General features: G+C 41.1%; 1 protein-coding gene across 1 annotated transcript in view; it reads right to left on the minus strand.

The window, feature by feature from the left end:
* Positions 1-12,940, minus strand: part of plcc (1-acyl-sn-glycerol-3-phosphate acyltransferase gamma) — a 32,326-nt gene extending 19,386 nt beyond the window's left edge. The window contains exon 1 of the mRNA XM_014151225.2: positions 12,667-12,940. The gene's annotated coding sequence lies outside the window, so the exon portion shown is untranslated. The remainder of the gene's footprint in view (positions 1-12,666) is intronic.
* Between the last annotated feature and the right edge of the window lie 2,184 nt (positions 12,941-15,124).

The following is a 15,124-nucleotide window of genomic DNA, read 5'->3' on the forward strand; positions in this document are numbered from 1 at the left end:
TATCTTGGCCAGGTCGCAGTTGTAAATGAGAACTTGTTCTCAACTGGCCTACCTGGTTAAATAAAAGTGAAATAAAAAAAATACAAAAATAACACCATCCAACCCCACCTACTGGTGGACATGCTGGTGAATTTGGGTGTCAACTCTCTACTGATCAAGTGAATTAATAGTTTCCTTGTGAACCGTACTCAACAAGTGACGTTTAAATCCGTCATCTCTACACCTAGAATGGAGATGACATCGCTGTTGTGGATTTCCTCCACTCAGACCAAGCCTCTCTTCAAGGTTTTGACAGAGAAACAGCTCAATTCATCCAGTGGTGTGCAGATAACTTTCTTGAAATAAACGTTAAGAAAACAAAGAGATGGAAATTGATTTCTGAAGTAAAAAAAACTACACTACCCCCTACGAAGATCAATGGGAAATCAGTCGATAGAGTGACCACATATAAGTACCAGGGAATCGAAATAGACAAACTGAAATCCAACGACTGTGCCTTTGCAAAGATTTTATTTATTTTTTTAACGATAACTGAACCATTTTAATGTTGACCGCCATATCTTACAAATGTTCTACAAATCTGTCCTGCAGAGTGTGCTGTCCTTTGGTCTGATATGCGTGTTTGGAAACATGCGAATGCAAGACCAAGTCAAACTTCAGCGCTTGATTAAGACGGTGGGAAGGATAATTGGTATAGGTCAAGAATCAGCCACCAACCTGTACACAAAACTCATCCTCCTAAAACTTGACAGCATTTTACAGGACAGTACTAATCCCATTCACTCAAAATGCAGTCACAGCAGCAGCCAGACAAGGGGAAAGAGACTTATTCAAAAGAAAATCAAATCAGATAGATATGGGGAATCTTTTATTCCAACAGCCAATAGTCTGTTGATCCCTTGAGTACACAACATATTGCAATTTTATTGAAATGTGTAGCTATTGCACTTTAAATGAATTCTATTTTATGTATGTGTTTTTAGGCACATGACCAAATTAATTTCCCCCTGGTGGGATAATAAAGTTGATCTGAATAAGTAAATGCCAGAGGCAGTGACTAAATCCAATTCATATTCTAGACAACATAATTTCACAGTTCCACATTACATTTCTTCCTCTATAAGTGACATTTCACCCTTCTCGGCCCATCCAAGAGCAAACATGGCTTCTAAAAATCTCTGGCATTCCAAGCAGTGGGGAAGAGGGTGGGTTTCAAACACGTTGAATGCTGTGGAGTGTGGAAAAACAATATCACTATGTATCCTAATGGTATGTCTACTGACAAAGATATTCCAAACAAAGACATTTGTTAGTCAACTCATCTTTAAAGGAACAAGGCCTATATAATTATATGACCCACTGGCAGTAATTACAAGGTTAACCAAATTTACAAGGTTAAGTTATCTGAATTGCAACCAGACAATGTGAAAGATTAGGTATAAAGACTTAAAATTAGAAGTACACGTAGTGTGTGAGATTGAGACGTTTTATGAGATTAGTATGGAATGACGTTTCGGTCGTTGCGTGTCATAAAAGATACGTCAAATAACACTATTTGACACATCAAATAAACTTGTTGACCAATCAGGACCTGAATATGACTGCACGTCACATAATAATTTAACACGTTCATATGTCACAGCGATTCACCGACACGTGCTGTGATGCTGGTAAAGTTGTCTCTTGCACCTGCCGCACGAGACAGACACACTTCCCCAAACTCTGGGACAGTACTGGTCAGAAAAAAAGCTAACTAACTGATGGATGCAAACAATGTTCGCCCCCCCCCAAAAAAAAACATTGCAATTGTACATCCGTTTCAGTAGCTATAGTTAGCTAGCAAACCATCTAGATAAAGTGTCATCATCTTAAAATACCCCTAATTTATAAGACCGTTTTCGTATTTGGTTGATGATGGTCGGACCCGGTCCGGTCAAGCCACACTAGCGAGATTAAGCTAGCTCGCTGCTTATAACGCTAGTTCGGGGCAACAGTAGCTGACTAGCTTGTTTAGTTTGTTAGCTAGCTAGTTATTTTCATGAACTGAAGTTCGATTTCAATAGAACAACAAGGTGGCTGGCTAGCTAATACGTAGTCACATATATTCCTAAATCATTGCTAAGAATATTGAAAATGATTGCAGTTTCTGATAATTTTTCCTGGCTGGTTGTATTGGTTCTAGCTAAGTACCAAACTAAAGCTACCTAGCTAGCTACCCCAGAAGTTGCTAATAACATCTGTATCAAAGACATTTGTGATTGACTTTGTCATACTGCAAACCGAAGTCAACGTAGTAGGAGACAGCCTACCTCCTGTTTCCAAACTGTTATCAATGTTGACAAAATGCTTGATTATTATTCTGTATTTCAACTAGCTAGGATTAAATCAGGTGAAACTGCTTGGGATGTGGTTGGCAGGCAGACAGAACCAGCAGGATCACCATCCTTTCTCCCCTGCCTCTGGGATGGTTGCATGTCGGGGAGAATGTTGGACAACCTAGTGAACATTTGTGATTCTGCTTGTTATTTTAAATGCTCACACATATGTTTTCCCATTCGGTCTAACAAATAATGGCTTATTACCAACTGCTTCTTTGTAGCCCAATTGTTTTTTGATTGTTTTTTTTTTTTTACAGTTTTGACAGTGCTACTGACCTTAGTGGTGGCACTTGGCTTAGTTGCGCATGCAAATTCAGCACGCACAACATTGTATAATAGAATTTGGCTATTTGGCGCATCAAATTAAAAGCTTATTTGATGTGTCGTCTTTTTTGACACGCAAAGACCCAAACGGCGTCCATAAATACGTGTTGAAGGTTGAGGAGTTTGGAGCAGTGTTGCCAACTCCTCAGTAAGGAAAGTAGCTATTGGTTGTCCTAAAAGTCGCTATAAATCACCTAATTTGCATAATTGGCCATGTGCATGTAATTGTGATGGAAGTTGTAGGAGAGAGGAATAAAGTCGTGGGAGAGACAAAAAGTGAATAAAAAACACCCTAAATATATTTAGAACTAGAAATTACTTCTTTCTATTGTCGATTTAAAAAAAAAAATTATGGCACATTTCCAACCCTCCTTCCTCCTTTATCTTGGCTTGGGACCGGCAAAAGTGACCCAAAAGAGACACTCTAGCGGAGTTACTTCGTTTTTTTATTTTATTTTTTTATTTTATTTTTTTACATTTACATCCCGCCCTGAATGTAAGCCAGGGTGGGATCAGCCAGCGGCGGCTTCCCGCATGCGCGAACCATTTGCAGTCTGGAAGCGGAGGGGTGAACATCTCCTGCTCTGACTGCAGCTGGGGCCGCCTGTGAGTGCTTTGGGACGGGGTGGGGCCCACGGCAGCACCCGCTGCTCGTTGAGAAGAGTAATAACTATACGTGCTTTCACGTCAGAGTCTCCAAAAGTCTCCAATAACACCAGAAAACGTCGCTAGATTTGTCGCTAGTCGCCTTTTTGAAAATGTGTCGCTAAAGGGGTCTGAATACTCGCTAAATATAGCGACAAAGTCGCTAAGTTGGCAACACTGCTTTGGGGCAGGTAATGTGCCATATGGTCAGTTTTGAAACTGAAATGGTAGACAGCAAGGGCACGGACAACCTCCATCTGGTTTTCAATGTAATTGTTATTTGGGGGATGTGAGAAGATCTCTTCTTTTCTCCATGGTCATTTTGAGTTATGAATGTATTACATTCAATAAAAAAAATATTTAGGCTGGTACTTTGAAGGTGATTGTCTAAACTCTTTACTTGTAACTAGTTAGCTAAAAAGTGTAGTTTGAGTCATGAATGCTGATTGGCTGAAAAAGCATTCCAGCGGTGTGTATATCAGACAATATACCATAGGTATGACACAAACCTACCTGTTTACAGTTACATTTTGTTGATAACTGGCTTATAATAGCAATAAGGCACCTCGGGGGTTTGTGGTATATGGCCAATATACCACTGCTAAGGGCTGTATCAAGGCACTCCGCTTCCGCGCAGTACATAAGAACAGCCCTTAGGTGTGGTATATTTAAGCAATAAGGCCCAAGGAGGTGTGGTATATGGTCAATATACCACGGCTAAGGGCTGTTCTTAGCCACGAGGTGCCTTATTGCTATTATACTGAACAAAAATATAAATGCAAATATTTCAAAGATTTTACTGAGTTATAGACCATATAAGGAAATCAGTCAATTGAAATAAATGCATTAGGCGCTAATCTATGGATTTCACTTGACTGGGAATACAAATATGCATCTGTTGGTCTCAGAAACCTTAAAAAAAAATAAGGGGCGTGGATCAGAAAACCAGTCAGTATCTCGTGTGACATGTCCTTTGTATTGAGTTGATCAGGCTATTGAGTGTGGCCTGTGGAATGTTGTGCCACTCCTCTTCAATGGCTGTGCAAATTTGCTGGGTATTGGCGGGAACTGGAACATGCTGTCATACACATCGATCCAGAGCATCCCAAAAATGCTCAATGGGCGACATGTCTGGTGAGTATGCAGGCCATGGAAGAAGTGGGACATTTTGAGCGATGTTGGAGGCAGTTATGGTAGAGAAATTAACATTAAATTCTCTGGCAACAGCTCTGGTGGACATTCCTGCAGTCAGCAAGCCAATTCCACGCTCCCTCAAAATGAGAAATCTGTGACATTGTGTTGTGTGACAAAAATGCACCTTTTAGAGTGTCCTTTTATTGTCCCCAGTACAAGGTGCACCTGTGTAATAATGATCATGGTGTTTAATCAGCTTCTTGATATGCCACACCTGTCAGGTGGATGGATTATCTTGGTAAAAAAAAATTTGTGCACAACATTTTAAAGAAAAAAGCTTTTTGTGCATATAGAACATTTCTGGGATCTTTTATTTCAGCTCATGAAACATGGGACCAACACTTAACATGTTTGCGTTTCTATTTTTGTTCAGTGTATATACTGGTTACCAACACAATTAGAACAGTAAATAAGTAATTTTTCATCATGCCCGTGGTATATTGTCTGATATACCACAGCTTTCAGCCAATCAGCATCCAGGACCCAAACTACCAGGGGTGTATTCATTACTGCCCTTTTTGTCATTGTGCTAGCTAGCAGTAGCCACAGCAGGCATTATAGATTGGCACATTGTTTGGTTTTTACTAGTTACCACAGCCACAATGTCAAAATGGCCTATGTCGTAAAAATTCATGAAAACAAAAATGTGCTTTTTGGTCTTAATTTAAGGTTATGGTTAGGCATAATGTTAGCAGTGTGGTTAGGGTTAGCTTTAAAATCAGATTTTAAGAAATGGTAGAAATAAGTGGGGTTTATGACTTTGTGGCTGTGGTAACAAGTGAAGACCACGTCATGTTCAACAACAAAGGAGCTGATTGGCTGACACTGCTATTCCAAAATTGCTGCGGTGGCTACTACAAGCTAGCATGAGGACAAAAAGGGCTGTTTCCTGGAAAACTAGCAGTATTTTAATCTTTTCAATGGACCAGTGTTGATAAAAGTAAAACCTGGAGTACAGAGGCATATCCCATCCCTGCATTACGGTACGTTTTCCGACCCATATCTCGCGCTGGCTCCACTGTGTCTTAATGTAACCAGGATCGCATTCTGACCCCAGTGCAGCTCAGTGTAAACAAGCGTAACGGTCGGTATCTTCCGGCAAGCTACTGTGTATGAGAAATGTTGGTGCAGCGGTCTAAGGCACTGCATCTCAGTGCAAGAGGCGTCACTACAGTCCCTGGTTCGATTCCAGGCTGTATCACATCCGGCCGTGATTGGGAGTCCCATAGGGCAGCGCACAATTGGCCCAGCGTCGTCCGGGTTTGGCCGGTGTAGGCCGTCATTGTAAATAAGAATTTGTTCCTAACTGACTTGCCTAGATAAATAACAATATATTTTTTAAATGACCTGGATGTTGATTGACTAGTAGGCGGCATTCTGCCTTCTCCCTACAGTTTTCAGCCATTGGCTTCACCCACCACTCTCATGTGAACTACAATCTGTGTTTTAACATTTCGAAACGTCCATAATCATCGCTTGCTTTCGAAATACATGGCCCTTATCTTTCATCAGCAAGAAAGAATCCTTCAAATAAAATATACACTTACCGTAGCAGTTTTGCACAGATCCATGCCAACTAAGAGTGCCGACAAAACTACACTTCCCGAGTTACGCTTACACACAGGTGTTCAGAGCATGCTAGATAGCTTAACACAGGTGGTCGCCTCATCTTCCATATGTTTTCTGTAAACAAGCGCTGTAACATGGAGATATGGCCGTGTGGAAACACTAACCCTATCAAAGTTTGTATCAATTTAACCTTGTTTTTTTTTTTATATGTAATTTCTCACTGATATGAAAGATAAGGTCATTATGGTTCTGAAACCATACCACAAGCGCTCCGTGTTAATGTTCAGATTGAGCTTCGGGGCTCTTAACAAAACTCCCCCTACAGAAGATGCCTTGACTCTTATGTGACTTATGTATAATGTAATGGAACTGAGTCATGATCAAGGGCTAGTGGTTGACTGACATTAGCTGGTCTAATTCATTCACACGTGGGAGCGTATTATGAACATAAATAGTTGCTGGTTAATTCCACATGCATATTTATACTGACGTTAGTTAGCTAAATAGTTAGTTAGCTAACACACTCCAATTTTCATGTGAATGACAGCTTTAACTGAAAGTCACAGCTAGCTAGCTAGGCTAACTTCTCCTAGCTATCTAGTTTCTCGCTAACATTTACATTACATTACATTTAAGTCATTTAGCAGACGCTCTTATCCAGAGCGACTTACAAATTGGTGCATTCACCTTATGATATCCAGTGGAACAACCACTTTACAATAGTGCATCTAAATCTTTTAAGGGGGGGGGTTAGTAGGATTACTTTATCCTATCCCAGGTATTCCTTAAAGAGGTGGGGTTTCAGGTGTCTCCGGAAGGTGGTGATTGACTCCGCTGTCCTGGCGTCGTGAGGGAGCTTGTTCCACCATTGGGGTGCCAGAGCAGCGAACAGTTTTGACTGGGCTGAGCGGGAACTGTGCTTCCTCAGAGATAGGGGGGCCAGCAGGCCAGAGGTGGATGAACGCAGTGCCCTTGTTTGGGTGTAGGGCCTGATCAGAGCCTGAAGGTATGGAGGTGCCGTTCCCCTCACAGCTCCGTAGGCAAGCACCATGGTCTTATAGCGGATGCGAGCTTCAACTGGAAGCCAGTGGAGAGAGCGGAGGAGCGGGGTGACGTGAGAGAACTTGGGAAGGTTGAACACCAGACGGGCTGCGGCGTTCTGGATGAGTTGTAGGGGTTTAATGGCACAGGCAGGGAGCCCAGCCAACAGCGAGTTGCAGTAATCCAGACGGGAGATGACAAGTGCCTGGATTAGGACCTGCGCCGCTTCCTGTGTGAGGCAGGGTCGTACTCTGCGAATGTTGTAGAGCATGAACCTACAGGATCGGGTCACCGCCTTGATGTTAGTGGAGAATGACAGGGTGTTGTCCAGGATCACGCCAAGGTTCTTAGCACTCTGGGAGGAGGACACAAGGGAGTTGTCAACCGTGATGGCGAGATCATGGAACGGGCAGTCCTTCCCCGGGAGGAAGAGCAGCTCCGTCTTGCCGAGGTTCAGCTTGAGGTGGTGATCCGTCATCCACACTGATATGTCTGACAGACATGCAGAGATGCGATTCGCCGCCTGGTTATCAGAAGATAACCTTAACTTGAACTTGGTCGTAACCATAATATGTGAATGGAGTTGAGCCTATTATTTAAATTATTTCAAGGCCTACAAATAAATTAATTGTGAAGCATTTGCGAGTGCGACACACTAGGTTTGCTGGAACATTAAGCGCTCAACATTTTGTTGTATTAAATCATTAGTCTATAAATTGTGCATTTAGACTGTGAAATACTTACAATTAAATTAAAAATACCTTACTAGGCTCAGTCTACAGAGTCTGTTGCTTCAAGCTCATGAGATGGTGCCTGGAGAGCAGGCCAGCAGCAGAGAACACCCTCTTGGCGCAGTGTGGTGCCAGGACAACAACTTCTCCCTCAATGTGAGCAAGACAAAGGAGCTGATTGTGGACTACAGGAAAAGGCGGACCGAAAAGGCCCCCATTAACATCGACGGGGCTGTAGTGTAGCGGGTCGAGAGTTTCAAGTTCCTTGGTGTCCACATCACCAACGAACTATCATGATCCAAACACACCAAGACAGTTGTGAAGAGGGCACGACAGCACCTTTTCCCCCTCAGGAGACTGAAAAGATTTGGCATGGGTCCCCAGATCCTCAAAAAGTTATACAGCTGCACCATCGAGAGCATCCTGACCGGTTGCATCACCGCCTGTTATGGAAACTGCTCGGCATCTGACAGTAAGGCGCTACATAGTTTCCTGCCACCCAGGAGCTATATAATAGGCGGTGTCAGAGGAAAGCCCAAAAAATTGTCAGAGACTCCAGTCACCCAAGTCATTGACTGTTTCATCTGCTACCGCATGGCAAGCGGTACCGGAGCGCCAAGTCTAGGACCAAAAGGCTCCTTAACAGCTTATATCCTCAAGCCATAAGACTGCTGAACAATTAATCAAATGGCCAATTGATAATTTACATTGACCCCCCCCCCATTTCTTTTTAACACTGCTGCTACAGGTGCTTTATTATCTATGCTGTCACTTCACCCCCAACTACATGTACAAATTACCTCGGATAACATGCACCCCCGCACATTGACACGGTACCGGTACCCCCTGTATATAGCCCCTGTATATATTGTTATTTTATTGAGTTACTTTTAATTATTTTTTACTTTAGTTTATTTGTTAAATATTTTCTTAACTCTTCTTAAACTGCACTGTTGGTTACGGGCTTGTAAGTAAGCATTTCACAGTATGGTCTACACTTGTTGTATTTGGCGCATGTGACAAATACAGTTTGATTTGATATACAGAGAGTGTTTTTTTCCTTTTCTATAGGTGGGCCTAAAGATTTTTAGATTAAATAACCCTATAAAACAGAAAGCTCCTTGAAAGAGGTTTTTAGTTTATAAATCCTTGGCTACAATGACAGTGTCTTTTCAGTTTCCACAATGATTCTTTAGATGTGGACTAGGGCTGATCCTATTTAGTCGACTGGTCAATTGTATAATAAATGGTGTACAAGACACTAGAGGTTGACCGATTAATCGGCATGGCCGATTAATTAGGGCTGATTTCAAGTTTTCATAACAATCGGCAATCTGCATTTTTGGATGCCGATTATGGCCGATTACATTGCAATCCACGAGGAGACTGCGTGGCAGGCTGACCACCTGTTATGCGAGTGCAGCAAGGAGCCAAGGTACGTTGCTAGCTAGTATTAAACTTATCTTATAAAAAACAATCAATCTTCACATAATCACTAGTTAACAACACATGGTTGATGATATTACTAGTTTAACAAGCTTGTCCTCCGTTGCATATAATCAACGTGGTGCCTGTTAATTTATCATCGAATCACAGCCTACTTCAACTTCGCTAAACGGGTGATGATTTAACAAAAGCGCATTCGCGAAAAAAATCACTGTTGTTGCACCAATGTACTTAACCGTAAACATCAATGCCTTTCTTAAAATCAATACACAAGTATATTTTTTTAAACCTGCATATTTAGTTAAATTAAATTCATGTTAGCAGGTAATATTAACTAGGGAAATTGTGTCACTTCTCTTGCGTTCAGTGTAAGCAGAGTCAGGGTATATGCAGCAGTTTGGGACACCTTGCTCGTCGCGAACTGTGTGAAGACCATTTCTTCCTAACAAAGACCGTAATTAATTTGCCTGATTTTTACATAATTATGACATAACATTGAAGGTTGTACAATGTAACAGCAATATTTAGACTTAGGGTTGCCACCCGTTCGATAAAATACGGAACGGTTCCGTATTTCACTGAAAGAATAAACGTTTTGTTTTCAAAATTATAGTTTCCAGATTTGACCATATTAATGACCTAAGGCTCGTATTTCTGTGTGTTTATTATATTATAATTAAGTCTATGATTTGATATTTGATAGAGCAGTCTGACTGAGCGGTGGTAGGCAGCAGCAGACTCGTAAGCATTCATTCAAACAGCCCTTTCCTGCGTTTGCCAGCAGCTCTTCACAATGCTTGAAGCACAGCACTGTTTATGACTTCAAGCCTATCAACTCCCGAGATTAGGCTGGCAATACTATAGTGCCTATTAGAACATCCAATAGTCAAAGGTATATGAAATACAAATGGTATAGAGAGAAATAGTCCTATAATTCCTATAATAACTACAACCTAAAACTTCTTAACTGGGAATATTGAAGACTCATGTTATAAGGAACCACCAGCTTTCATGTTCTCATGTTCTGAGCAAGGAACTTAAACATTAGCTTTTTTACATGGCACATATTGCACTTTTACTTTCTCCAACACTGTGTTTTTGCATTATTTAAACCAAATTATACATCTTTCATTATTTAGAGACTAAATTGATTTTATTTATGTTTTATATTAAGTTAAAATAAGTGTTCATTCAATTTTGTTGTAATTGTCATTATTACAAATATAAACTCAGCAAAAAAAGAAACGGCCCTTTTTCAGGACCCTGTCTTTCAAAGATAATTCTTAAAAATCCAAATAACTTCACAGATCTTCATTGTAAAGGGTTTAAACACCGTTTCCTATGCTTGTTCAATGAACCATAAACATGCAGCTATGGAACGGTCGGTCGTTAAGACACTAACAGCTTACAGACGGTAGGCAATTAAGGTCACAGTTATGAAAACGTAGGACACTAAAGAGGCCTTTCTACTGACTCGGAAAAACACAAAAAGAAAGATGCCCAGGGTCCCTGCTCATCTGCGTGAACGTGCCTTAGGCATGCTGCAAGGAGGCATGAGGACTGCAGATGTGGCCACGCAATAAATTGCAATGTATGTACTGTGAGACGCCTAATACAGCGCTACAGGGAGACAGGACGGACAGCTGATCGTCCTCGCATTGGCAGACCACGTGTAACAACACCTGCACAGGATTGGTACATCCGAACGTCACACCTGCGGGACAGGCACAGGATGGCAACAACAACAATATATATATATATATATATATAAAATGTTTGGTCCTCCAATAATTGGTATCGCCGTTGAAAAATCATAATCGGACGACCTCTACAAGACACGTCTGATTCGCGCCCGTTTGAGTGGACTAATCCATTGTGGAGGCCGTGGGGGTGGTACAGTCCATCACTAAGACATGTGCTACTGAAATTGTATATGATTAGGGAAAGGGGGATACCTAGTCAGTTGTACAACTGAAATGTGTCTTCTGCATTTAACCCAACCCCTCTGAATCAGAGAGGTGCGGGGGGGCTGCCATAATCGACGTCCACGTCTTTGGGTTAACTGCTTTGCTCAGGGGGTAGAAAGACAGATTTTTACCTTGTCAGCTCAGGGATTCGATCCAGCAACCTTTCAGTTACTTGCCCAACACTCTAACCACTAGGCTACCTTATATTATGTAAGGACAATGGTGCAACACTAATAAAAAATTATATTATTTTATAACAAATGCACATTCTCCTGTGTTGGATAACAATCGCTGTCCGCAGTTCTGAAACATCAGTGTGCTGTTGAATTGGTGCCTTTTCCTAGACAATGTTGCAATGTGCAAAGTTCACCAGCATATTGGTGTTGAGAACAATGCGGCGGAAACAGCAGCGGAGTTAGGAGACGAGAACTGTCGTGCAAAACGTCACGCCAGGGTAAGCATACACAAAACACAGCCTTTATTTTAAGTGCTACTAAAATCCCTTATGGGAAAAATGAATGGTGGAAAAACAATTGGAACCATTTCTTGTTTGACCTGGTACTCTAAAATACATTTTTTTTTTTTTAAATCATACAAAAAACTATTACTAAAAATAAAAATGTCAAAAAAGTAGCCTACAAATGCATGATGGGCAGGCACACCGACAGTGTTATTGCACAAAATGGTATGCACTATCATCTGAATATGTGTGTAACAAAAGTTCAACATTCTGCTTCTACTACCATTTCTGTCAAGCCGTCTACGCGTACAATTTGATGCATATGTTCAATAAATCCAATGTATGCGCCACACAGAACGTACTACAACTGCCTCTGCAACGCAATGCTGCAAGGCAAACGCAGCGTGCCATTGGAAATTAATGCACTTCTGGTACCAAAATGCAATAACACTCAGTGTGATAGAGGCGTGAGCTCACGAAGTGAGCGCTACTGGAGAAGGCCGAAGCTCCAGCCTTGGGAAACTCGTTCTGCGCTCCAGTCAAATTGGGCACGCTCCGCTCACATGCTGTGGTCATAACTCCCAACCCACGAAGGCATGTCTGTGCCAATACATTGTGTCTGAGTCCAGACTGCTACGCAGTGATATGTTAAATTAGGTGGCACGTTAGCTGGCTACTGCAGTGGTTTCAGCAATCTAGTTAACCAGGGGTGTATTCATTACGGAAACCGTTTACCGTTTAACAACCAAACGGAAACAAACAGAACGAAATGAGGAGGGACCTACCTGCATTTGTCCAATAGAAACTCTGGTTTAGGTTTTCCGTCTGAGTAAACGTTTTGCAACAGAATCGACGTAAAGATTATTTACACCTTTGCTAACTTGGATAGCATTTTAGCTAGCTAACGTTACCTGATTTCTGGATCCCGACGACGAGTAATGTTACCAAACAGGTCCAACGCGTTGGTTTTCAACTCAACACATAAATAACATTGGTGTCTTTGAACCACAGAGTCCTAGACGCATTTATTTTTCAATATAAAGGTTTATCTTTTAGCTAGCTAGCTACATCCTTCTGTGAAACATGCAACTTCCTGTCTATCCAATCGCAAACTCTGTCCCCCTGGAAACAATGCATAACAATGAAGAGTATCTATTATATTTCCAAGATAATCGAGTGACCGCTCTAACAATGGTAATACATGTCCTCAAAGATGGAAGGCTGGCGGGAGGTGGTGAGATCAGGTGGGACCATTCTATCCAATGAGAGGCCAGATACGCGTGTGCACAACAGTCACAACTCCATAGACACAACTCGGATATAAAGTTGATGTTTTTTCTGCCGAAATGCTACGTGCATCCAATTATATCAGTGCACCCGTAACAACCTAACCATTACCAAACTTATATTGGATCAAATAAGCCTCACGTAGCAAATTCATAGTTTTTTTGTTGACCAAATTCGACTCTCTCATTGACCTCTTTGGCAGAGAGTAAACACTCTCGCTTTGCCTCTTCCTCTCTGATAACAAGCCAGCGTTCACATTAAGTCCCCTTTCTCTCCAAACACCTGTGACTGAGTTGTAGTGCAGGTAGATATCCCTGTGACTCTTTTCATTCTGAATATGTTAGGGGTTATTCCTACCTTGAACTTGTGAATCCCTTCAGATCATGAATTATTTTTGCCAGCTCAGTCAAGGGTGACCACAGAGTTATGTCATTATATTGGTTTCCATGGCAAAATGCTCTGATTTTAAATGTTCTCCACAAGCTGTTTATGCGTTTTGTGTCTTATAATAACTGAGGTATACACACATGAAACATTTATGATCATTAATTGACAGCCTGATGACCCTCCAGAAAGTAGGTGTAAAGACAGTACTTGACTTGGGCAGGACCTCACACTGCCAAAGGAGCTAAGTGCCGGCACCTCAAATGTTCTACTGCTTGAGTTCCTGTTCCTCTTATATAATATTATCTCAAAAGTATTGTGGAGCTCCTGCACCTGTATATAAACAGTACCGGCACCCAAAATGAGTACCGGAACCTATTTAAGTCCAAGTCAAGCACTGCCCTATAGCTATCATCTTAGGTATTCTAACTCTGTGCAAACTGGTATACCTGTGATCAGTAGAGTATAGGTAGACAGCATATGTGAGTATGATCATTCATTGACCATGCTATACAGATATACAGAATACAGTTTTCGACAAGCACACTACAAGTGTCACTGAAATGGTCAACCTTTGTTTGTCTGCTGTATTGGAGGAAATTAATATTCATATTAGTTGCTTGTAGTAAAGTGTCCCCTGATAGGCATGCGTTGGCTTACGTACATGACAAGCATCGTATGGGATATGTTACCAGGAAAGATAGTTACCCGACATTGCAGGTAGATATTGAATGTACAAAATGCAAACACCTGTCTATTTCAAATAAACTTTTTTTTGCATGTAATTTTTATCTGTTACATTTTTTTACATACTTTCAGTTTCAGCCAACTATGGACTTCCTTGACCGGCCCCTTCCTTTGGCAGTGTGTTGATACTCATTTACTTACAGGAAAAAGCAGGTGGATATAATATAATCATTACTTTATTTTTATTGCATCATAACATACATATTATATATTATAAATGTGGATTTGTACACTACAATCTTCATTGTAACATGTTATAAAATATTCAGGCTCAAAAAACGAAGCACTAAAAACTTTACCAAACAGTTAATACATTTCATTGTTTGCCCATTGAGAAAAGAAAATGTAAAAAGAAAATCTTCAACATAAGAACAAAACAAAAGAGCCAAGCATAGACTGGTCACTGTTAAAACCACTAAGGGACAGATACAGTTACAAAGGCAGGGGGTAGTAGGGGGCACTCAGTTGCGCTTAATGCTGCATTCGTAAGTGAGAAGTGGGAATTTACCACATACAACTGGGAAAAATCCACTTGAACGGCCCTCCAACTGGTAATTACTTGTGGGAAACTTGTCCACGATCCTGAGCTGCCCTTTCTCCTACATGCTGACATCATCTACTAAGGATATAACCTCGATAATAGCATTTCCGGCAGTTAAATGCAACAAAACATTATTTATAAAAAAATCGATGAATATGGTTTTTGAACACTATAATTTGTTTACAAGCGTGACAGCTGTACTTTTAGTTTATGGTTTTCGCAGCTTGTTGGCCATTAGTCAATCAGCGTTTCTCGACGAGTTCAAAGCAGGAAATTGCAACCAACTAGTTTTTACGACTTCACAACTTGTAAATTCCCACCTCCCACTTGGTCACGAATGCTGCATTAGTCAAAGATCTCCCTTTCTGTACTGACATCATGGTTAATATTCTAGTGTTGCCTACTGTTTC

This window comes from Salmo salar, chromosome ssa17 (assembly GCF_905237065.1).
Source record: "Salmo salar chromosome ssa17, Ssal_v3.1, whole genome shotgun sequence".
In the NCBI taxonomy this organism is placed as follows: Eukaryota; Metazoa; Chordata; class Actinopteri; order Salmoniformes; family Salmonidae; genus Salmo; species Salmo salar.